Source organism: Neofelis nebulosa, chromosome 16 (genome assembly GCF_028018385.1).
Source record: "Neofelis nebulosa isolate mNeoNeb1 chromosome 16, mNeoNeb1.pri, whole genome shotgun sequence".
NCBI classification, from domain to species: Eukaryota; Metazoa; Chordata; class Mammalia; order Carnivora; family Felidae; genus Neofelis; species Neofelis nebulosa.
The window spans coordinates 62,804,902-62,813,759 of NC_080797.1; the positions used below are offsets into that span (position 1 = coordinate 62,804,902).

General features: G+C 46.6%; 1 pseudogene; it reads left to right on the plus strand.

Moving 5' to 3' along the window:
- The first annotated feature begins 579 nt into the window (after nt 1–579).
- LOC131498610 (U6 spliceosomal RNA) lies at nt 580–679 on the plus strand (annotated as a pseudogene).
- The last annotated feature ends 8,179 nt before the right edge of the window (nt 680–8,858 follow it).

The following is an 8,858-nucleotide window of genomic DNA, read 5'->3' on the forward strand; positions in this document are numbered from 1 at the left end:
CCCAAGTATCTATTGATGGATGAATGGATCAGCAAAATGCAGTTTGCATGTACAGTGCAATACTACTCAGCCCTAAAAAGGAAGCAAATCCTAACACGTGCTACAACATGGATGAAACTTGAAGACATTATGCCAAGTGAGAGAAGCCAGTGACAAAAACAAACACTGTATGATTCCACTTATATGAGGTACCTAGAACCGTCAAATTCTTAGAGACAAAAAACAGAATAGAAAATAGGTGATTGCCATGGACCAGGAGGAGGGGGCAATATGGAGCTAGTGTTCAATGGATACAGAGTTTTAGCTTGGCAAGATGAAAGGAGTTCTGGAGATGGATGGTGGTGATGGTTGCACAAAAGTATGAATGTTCTTACTGAACTGTACCCTTAAAAATGCATAAGGTGGACGACACCTGGGTGGCTCAGTCGGTGGAGCGTCCGACTCTTGATCTCAGCTCAGATCATGATCCCAGGGATGTGGGCTCGCGCCCCACATCAGGCTCTCTACTGAGTGTGGAGTCTGCTTAAGATTCTCTCTCTCTCTCTGGAAAAATAAATAAAAAATGAGTAAGATGGGTGCTTACTTTGGCAGTGTGGGGACTAAAATTGGAATTAAGAGAAGATTAGCATGGCCCCTGTGCAAGAATAACATGCAAATTCTTTTTTTGTTTCCATTTTTTCTTTAAATGAGTAAGAGGGGCCCCTGGATAGCTAAGCTGGTTAAGCATCCAACTCTTGATATCAGCTCAGGTCATGATCTCACAGTTCATGAGCTCGAGCCCTGCATCAGGCTCTGCACTGACAGTGTGGAGCCTGCTTGGGATTCTTTCTTTCCCTCTCTCTGCCCCTCCCCCACTCATGCTCTCTCAAAATAAATAAACTTTAAAAAAAATGAATAGTAAGTTTTATGTTATGTGTATTTTACTACAATTAAAAATGAAGAATAAACACTGTGAACTTAAAACTGAAAGGGGCGCCTGGGTGGCTCAGTCGGTTGAGCGACCGACTTCGGCTCAGGTCACGATCTCACGGTCTGTGAGTTCGAGCCCCGTGTCGGGCTCTGTGCTGACAGCTCAGACCCTGGAGCCTGTTTCAGATTCTGTGTCTCCCTCTGTCTCTGACCCTTCCCTGTTCATGCTCTGTCTCTCTCCGTCTCAAAAATAAATAAATATTGAAAAAAAAACCAAACTGATTGAGGAGAGATTCTCTGCTGTCAGGGTAGAAGCCAAAGATGTCATTTTTATTCCCTCGTGTTCATGGCTGTGTATAATAACAATAATTTAATTTTAACACTTGCAAAACTTTGTTTTCTCTTCTGTAAAATGGGAAAATTCCTACTTAAAATAAATTGTCACTGGGAACAAATGAGATAGTATATGCGAAAAAGTAAGTGGTACCTAGTAGATGTTCAGTAAATGTCAATTGACTGATTTGTTCTTGTAAAACAGAGCTTTTGGGAGTGGAATAGAGGATCTCATGATTTTTCCCCAGGTAGTTGGCATTAAGAATGAGACTGAGGGAGGGGCGCCTGGGTGGCTCAGTCAGTTAAGCATCCGACTTAGGCTCAGGTCATGACCTTGCAGTTTGTGAGTTCAAGCCCTGAGTCAGGCTCTGTGCACACAGCTCAGAGCCTGGAGCCTGCCTCAGATTGTCTTCCTCACTCTCTGCCCCTCCCCACCTTCTCTCAAAAGTAAATAAACATTTAAAAAAATTTTTTGTTTTAATGAGACTGGGGGGCTCCTGGGTGGCCCAGTAGAGGTTAAGCTCTGACTCCAGCTCAAGTCATGATCTTACAGTTTGTGAGTTTGAGCTCTACATCGGGCTCTCTGCTATCAGCACAGAGCCCACTTCACATCCTCTGCCTCCCTCTCTCTCTCTGCCCCTCCCCCTGCTTTCTCTCAAAAATGGATAAACATTTTTAAAAAATGAGATGGAAGTTTTTGGTGAAAATGAAAATCTGCAGTTCACTATTTAACTCAGGGTAACTCTACCCTCTGTTAGCCATCTGTAAAGAGGGTGACTTCTTCATGTCTGTTCTCTCCAGTCACATGCCCGTGTCCCCAGATGGAGGGTTTTCTTAATTTCTGCCTCACTGAATTCCTCCTTTGAGGAGGCAGGAGGCTCCAGGGAGGTGGTTTTCCTTCCCTGCAGAACCAAGTATCCTGAGAATGAGTCTCCAGGGCTCAGCTTCCCCCAGCCACACCCCCTCCCCACCTCCCCAAGCCCCTGATGTGCCCTAGGGAAATGCCTCTGAGCAAGGAAAGCATCCTGGGGCAAGGGACTCTCTGAGAACTACAGCCCACGGGGTGGACGTGGGGGGGCATGGGTTTCTCAAGGAGGCTCCTTGGGCGGGCAAGACTTCGCCCTTGATGTGGGTGGACCAGTCAAGCTACCCCTGGTGCCAGAACAGGGCTGGAGGAAACTCCCCAGAAACCCCAGAAACACAAGCAGCAATGCAGAGACAAAACGCTAAGGCCTCTCATTAAAATGACGACTTGGTCTGTGAAGTAAAATCCAGACCAGATCTAGTATTCTGGCTTTGTAAATGCTCATGGCTGTAGGTGACCAGCAAGAATGCTGACGGCATCAGAGGAGGCAGCTGGAAAGAGCACGGATTTGGAGAACAGAAAGACCTATGTGGGATTTTAAACTACAAACTGTCAGAAGCTGTTCTGTTGGATCACAGTTGTGAACTGTCGCTGGTGGGAGACAGCAGGTGCAAAAGTCATCTCAAAAGCCACTCTGAGATATTTCTTGGTGTGGAAAGCAAAGACCCAGAGAGGTGTGGAAATTTTTTTTTTTTTTGGAAGTTTATTTATTTATTTTGAGAGAGAGAGGAGAGAGAGAATCCTGAGCCTGATGTGAGGCCCGAACCCATGAACCGTGAGACCATGACCCGAGCTGAAACCGAGTCGGACGCTCAACCGACTGAGCCACCCAGGTGTCCAAAATTTATTTTAATTAACAAGTACAACTGATAGATTTATTTTGAAGTGGTGAGTATATACAGACGCTGAAGTATTAATCATCTCCTTCCTTAACCAAAATTTCTCACAGTTCTCTAAAATGTGTTTTACAAACCTATAGCTTTCCATTTCAGATGGATAAAGGCAACCATACATTAAACCAGCCTGATGGCAAGAGAAATCTTTTCTTGCATTGAGGGAGAACAAAGGTCGCCAAATTTTAAATTCCCAAATCTCTGCTTCAGTTAATTAATCACCTAACCACACCTCTTTGTCGGATCCAATCTTGTGAAACCCATCTTATTATCAGCACAGACTAAGTCTTTTGATGGAACAGTATTTGAATGAAAAGGACATTGAGGTCCCCGAGATGTGCTTCAGAGCTTTTAAGTTAAAAGCTGCCTTAAAAATGTAACTCATATCTCTGATTTGATATGTTTTTTTCTAAAAGATGAAGCTTTTATTATGGTTCTAGACCTGACTCCACTGCTGTCCAGCTGCAAGACCTTGAGCAAGTTCAATTAGCCTCAGATTTCTGTACAAACAACCCCAAAGAGTTAGGAGATGTCCCTGCATGGGGCAGATGTGTGACTCTGACATCACAGTCATTAGATGGCCTGTTCCTTTCCCTGTCCAGAGCCACCCTCTCTCCTGCCATCCACCACAACTGCATGAAACACATAAAGAAATTGGCATACAAAATAACAAGAACTGGGTGATCATAACTGAGTGAAAATCTACACATTGCCCTGAACTCATTCATTCATCAGATATGCAATGAAGCACCTCCCACGTGCCCAGCCTTTTCCTGGGCCCTGGGCATTAGCTGTTTACAAGATAGACTTAAGACAGACTCTTCCTTGGACTTTTGTGCAACTCAACTTGTATACATTGTGTCCACACAACCAACCAAACAAAAGCCCAATGGCAAATGCTTAGAAAGAAGAGAGAAAGAAAGAAAGAAAGAAAGAAAGAAAGAAAGAAAGAAAGAAAGAAAGAAAGAAAGAAAGAAAGACAGACATTGGGGCACCTGGGTGGCTCAGTCAGTTAAGCATCTAACCCTTGATTTCGGCTCAGATCATGCATGATCTCACAATTCATGGGATCGAGCCCCACGTCAGGCTCTGCACTGGGTGTGGAGCCTGCTTAGGATTCTCTCTCTCCCTCTGTCCCTCCCCCACTTGCCCTCTTCCTCTTTCAAAATCAAAGAGAGACATTTAAGATTGTGGTGGGGGAGAAGTAGACAGTAAACAAGCGAACAGATAAATGAACAAGATGAATTCAGAGGCTGATAAGTGCTGTACTGAAAATAAGGCTGCTGAATGTGAAAGAGAGTGAATAGAGCAATTCAGGGACATTTTTGTCTTGTTCATTACACTTTTTGCATTTTCCAAGTTTGCCACAATGAAATATTAATTTTGTAATCAGAACAAAATGAAGGAGGGAAGAAACCACTCCACACTGTGGGAAGTCACCCAGAGGGAGCACAAGGGGGCCCGTACACACCCAGCAGTGGAAGGGGGGTGCTGGTAAGAGGGCTTTTTCCCTGTGTCCCTCCCCTGTTATTCTGTCATCATTATAACTGAACCTGCTGCACAGGGAGCCCAAGTTGGTCTCCTCAGTGCGTGTTTACCTCCTGCCTGTTTAACCAGCTCAAGAGCAGCTCCCAAGGGCCATGATCAAAACATGAGTTCATCTCGCTTGGTTCCTCTGGGAGGGTGAGCTGGCTCAACCTGGAACCGGGTGTCTCCCTCTTGGGGGAATGTCCTGAGACCCTAGAGGGAGCCTGGCCTGGGACTTCCCTCAGCTTCCCAAAGCCCCCAACAAATTGAATGGGTTTGGGGAGAGCTGTGAGGTGGTTTGAGGGGCATGAGAAAACCACACAGGTCCATCCAAGTTGAATCCCATTACATGGACTTTCCAGCATCCAATTTGTCCCTTATGTGGACATCTTGCTACAGCCACAGGCCCTTAGAAAGTTTAGCAGATACAGGAAGGGACTCTGAGCTCAGTAGGGGAAGGAGGACGCACCAGAGGTATCTGCCTCCAGCTGGAGTAATGGGAGGGCAGGGTCCCAGCAAAGGGAAACTGGGGCAGGGGCTGAGAGAAGATCTGAGACAAGAGTCAGACCGAAGCATCCAGTTCTAGGGCGACGGCCAAGAACAAGAATTGAATCCAAAGCAAAGGTCGGAAGAAGTGAACGCTGGGGAGGTCCCTGGAGGCGATGCCGATGCCAAGAGAACGAGGTTTTCTGGAGATCCGCCCAGTCAGGCCAAGGAGAGAGAGAGCTTCTAGGGGCTTCCAGCCCCTCTGAAAACACCCACTCCATCCCACCCATGTTGTGCCAGTGTTGTGTGTCCTTCCAGTCAGGAGAGGCTGGCATGTGTGAGGAGGCAGTTTTGAGGGAAATTGAAAGTGGCTGCTGCTTAAATCTCTGCCAGGTCCGGCTACAGCACAGAGAGCCCTTAGCTGAGCCCTGCTACTATAAAGCAGCTCGCTGTGTATTCAGAACAAATTCCTTCTTGGAAGCCTGGAAGAAAAACGCTCAGGTATTCACATTGATTGCTTCAGCTAATGGATTATGGCGCAGATTTTTCCTCCCTCCCACATTCCTGTTTTTTAAAAATTAAACTATAAATTGTAAAAGTAATACAGAAATAAGTGCTTATTGTAAGATGTTGAGGGTACAAGGTATATGGCATAAAAACTGAGAGGCTGCCTTTGTCCCCTCCCCAGGGTCACCCCCACCCCCACCCCAAGGGTGACTGCTGACTTCAGTTTGGTGAACATAACTTGTATTGCTTTAATGTTAAAAAAAAATGTTAAAGAATGAAGATCGCACAGGCCGGGAAGCACCAAGTTCTTGTGGAGAAGTGTTGCTTACGGCATTCATGGAGCCTGAGAGGTCCTTGGGACACTCACTGGTCCTTGCGACATGCACGGCCCTCCTGCACATTGCGCCCCTGGGAGGGTCCCAAGAAGACCAGATCTCCTCTCACCCAGAAACCTCATCCTCTTACAGGCAACTGTGCAAAAGGGGATCCCTGTTAAAACGTCCTTGAGGAGCCTACAATTCAAAGCACGTTAAGAAACACATAGAAGAAAATTCTCCATCCAATGAAAACAAGTGGGGAAACTCTGGAGACATGGCAGGACACTGAGGCGAGAATGTGGGCCGATCGACCCCCCAGCCACCCACCTTTCCAGCTCCTCACTACTTCCTGTCTCCCACTTTGTCCCAATGGGAGAAAGAGGCTTCTGGCTGAGGGTCCTGGTAGCCTGGTGGTGCCGGGAGCCATGAAGAAAGTCAAAGCAGCTTAGAGGCCCATCCATCATTGCCAGGGGTCCCGCAACAGTCAGGTCTGGTCAGCCTCAGCACTGCAGGCTCCCAGCCGCCTGGCCTTGGGGGCTTCTTCGTGTAGCCCCACCTGTCAGCATCTTGCCTGTTCCCAGCCCTTCTGGTTGCCATGATGACCAGCCACCTGCCCCAGTGGGGAGGCGGGGCTCTTCCCCCAGGCTCCACGGAGCAGTGAAATCCAGGAGGCTCAGTAGCAACAGCTGCTCCTGGAGCACTTTTTGGACTTTGCTCCCCTAATGCTTAAGCCCTCTTGTTAAATTATAGGCAAGAAAAGAAAGAGGAGAGAAAAACTGGGCCCCTAAGTGCCCAGCAATGGGAGAAAAGATAAGCAAATAAATAAGTGATGGTTTATACATATTATATAGCCACTAAAAAGGATGTTCACAGAGTCTTTAATAACGTAGGGAATTGCTCGGCTCTGCAAATCTAAAGTAGGTTTGCTCCTCAAAGAAAGGGCTTGGCAGTGCATTAATTTTAGGAAATACCACATCTCAATTCTCTCTTGGAGATTCAGGTTGCATGTCGGCATATTCAAGGCTCTGAGAAGTCTTCTAGTCGAGCACCTGTATTTAGCCTTATTCAATTCAGTGTTTTCCTCATTTACTTGATAATAGAGCCCTCTTCTGTAGACCCCCTTTCCCAGCCACAGGGTGGAGGCCTGTCACCCTGGTTGCCTCATTGTCTCCCTACTGGTGGTGACTGTGTCTCTAGCAGAGCGTTGGCTCCCCACCCCTCCCTGGAGGCCCCAAGAGCTCTTTGATGTACAGGTTGTGTTTCCTCCCTCCCCTTCTCACCCCTAGTTCCCACCCCACGGCCTGGCACCCGGCAGTTTGTGGTAACACCTTTTGGAATTAGAGTCCATGTTCATTTCCAATGTAGATACTGATGATCTGACTTTTCCCTCCTTCTTCTGATGGGTTTTATCATCATAGGATGAGCAACCAATCATCTGCTCCACTGTCACTAATTTACCTATAATAGGGTTACCTATAATTCACCTACCAGGAAGGAGCCAGGTGCACTAACTGGCCTCCTGACATTGCAGTGTGGTGAGCCCAGCACTTTCTCACCTGGATCTTGGCCCATGCCAAAAAAAAAAAAAAAAAAAAAAAAAAGCTATTCTGTGCCATGGAAAGTCATATATCGAGTGGGTTTAGAGCAAGGGTGGGCAGACCGGCCCATAGGGCAGTTCCAGTCCACTACATGTTTTTTATAAATAAAGTTTTATTTATTTCCGTATTATCTATGGCTCCTTTAGGGCTACTATCTGGCCCCTTACAGAAAAAGTTTGCCAATCCCCAGTTTAGAGGATCTCTCAAGTGTTATTTATGATTTGCCTTGGGTAATAAGGAAAGGAAAAGTGTCAAGTCTGACGGAATATTGGAAATAGTGTTTCAAAGCAAGAAAAAGGCAACTTGCACTCCTCAGTAATTACTAACTGCACAGAGTAGTAGTGATAATAATAATAATAATAATAATAATAATAATAATAATAATAAGGCTGGTTTTCATGTCGTTCATCTGAGCTCTTTGCTTTGTGAAAAGCCGTTGAGCAATAAGAAGTAAGCATCTGCTTCTGATGCAGCATCTTGAAGAGTAGCTATAGCCCAGTGAGAAGGAAGGCCCTGCTTCGGGGGAGGCGGCGGAGTTAGGGCCAGTCCCCATTTAAGACAGAAGCGAGAAACAACAAACTTCTTCAAGGATGAAGTCCTGGGGCTCAGGTCAAGATTTCACGGTTCATGAGTTTGAGCCCCGCACTGGGCTCTGTGCTGTGGGATTCTCTGGCTCCCTCTCTCTCTGCCCCTCCCCAACTCATTCTTTCTCTCTCAAAATAAATAAATAGACTTCAAAAAATAAAAACTAAAAACGGATGGAGTCCTGGACACAGGCAGTAGCTCCCAGAGCTCCCAGATCTCCTAGATCTCCTGTGATCAATCTGGTCCTCCCCCACCTGTCTGCTTCCACCCCTCCCAGGCTGTTCAACAGCATGATGTCCTCTGTGACCACCCCAGACCTCTGGGTCTTTGCTCAGGCTGTTCCCCTCCTGGGACACCCTTCCCCACCCTCCCTTCTTCCCATGCCAGCACTCAGCTCAGCCCAGAGCTCAGCTCCGCGGGGAGCCCTCTGACCCTCCTCAGTGCTGCCCTCAGCGGTTCCCTTTGCTTCCTGCCATCTTCGCACAACTCAGATTCTGTCTACCCTGCAGGTCTCTCTACCTTCCTAGGCCGCAAGCAGCTTGTGAGCAAAGACCACACGCGGTTTGCTCCTGTACGTGTGCTCGTGTAACTAGGAAAAACAGCGCAGTGTAGTTGTATTACTTTGACATATTAACCATATTTCCCCCCTTTTCTTAGATTTCTTTGAATCCTCATTTCCTCCATCCACTCCTATTGTTCATCTCACGGTAGGAAATACCCAGGAAAAAGCAGGAAGGAAAAGGAGCCAGTTCTTGGCTTTTGTGTTTCAAAATCCTGGTCTTTTGAAAGAACGAGAGGCTTAAGAAATAGATTTGGAAGAATAAATGTAAGATGAATC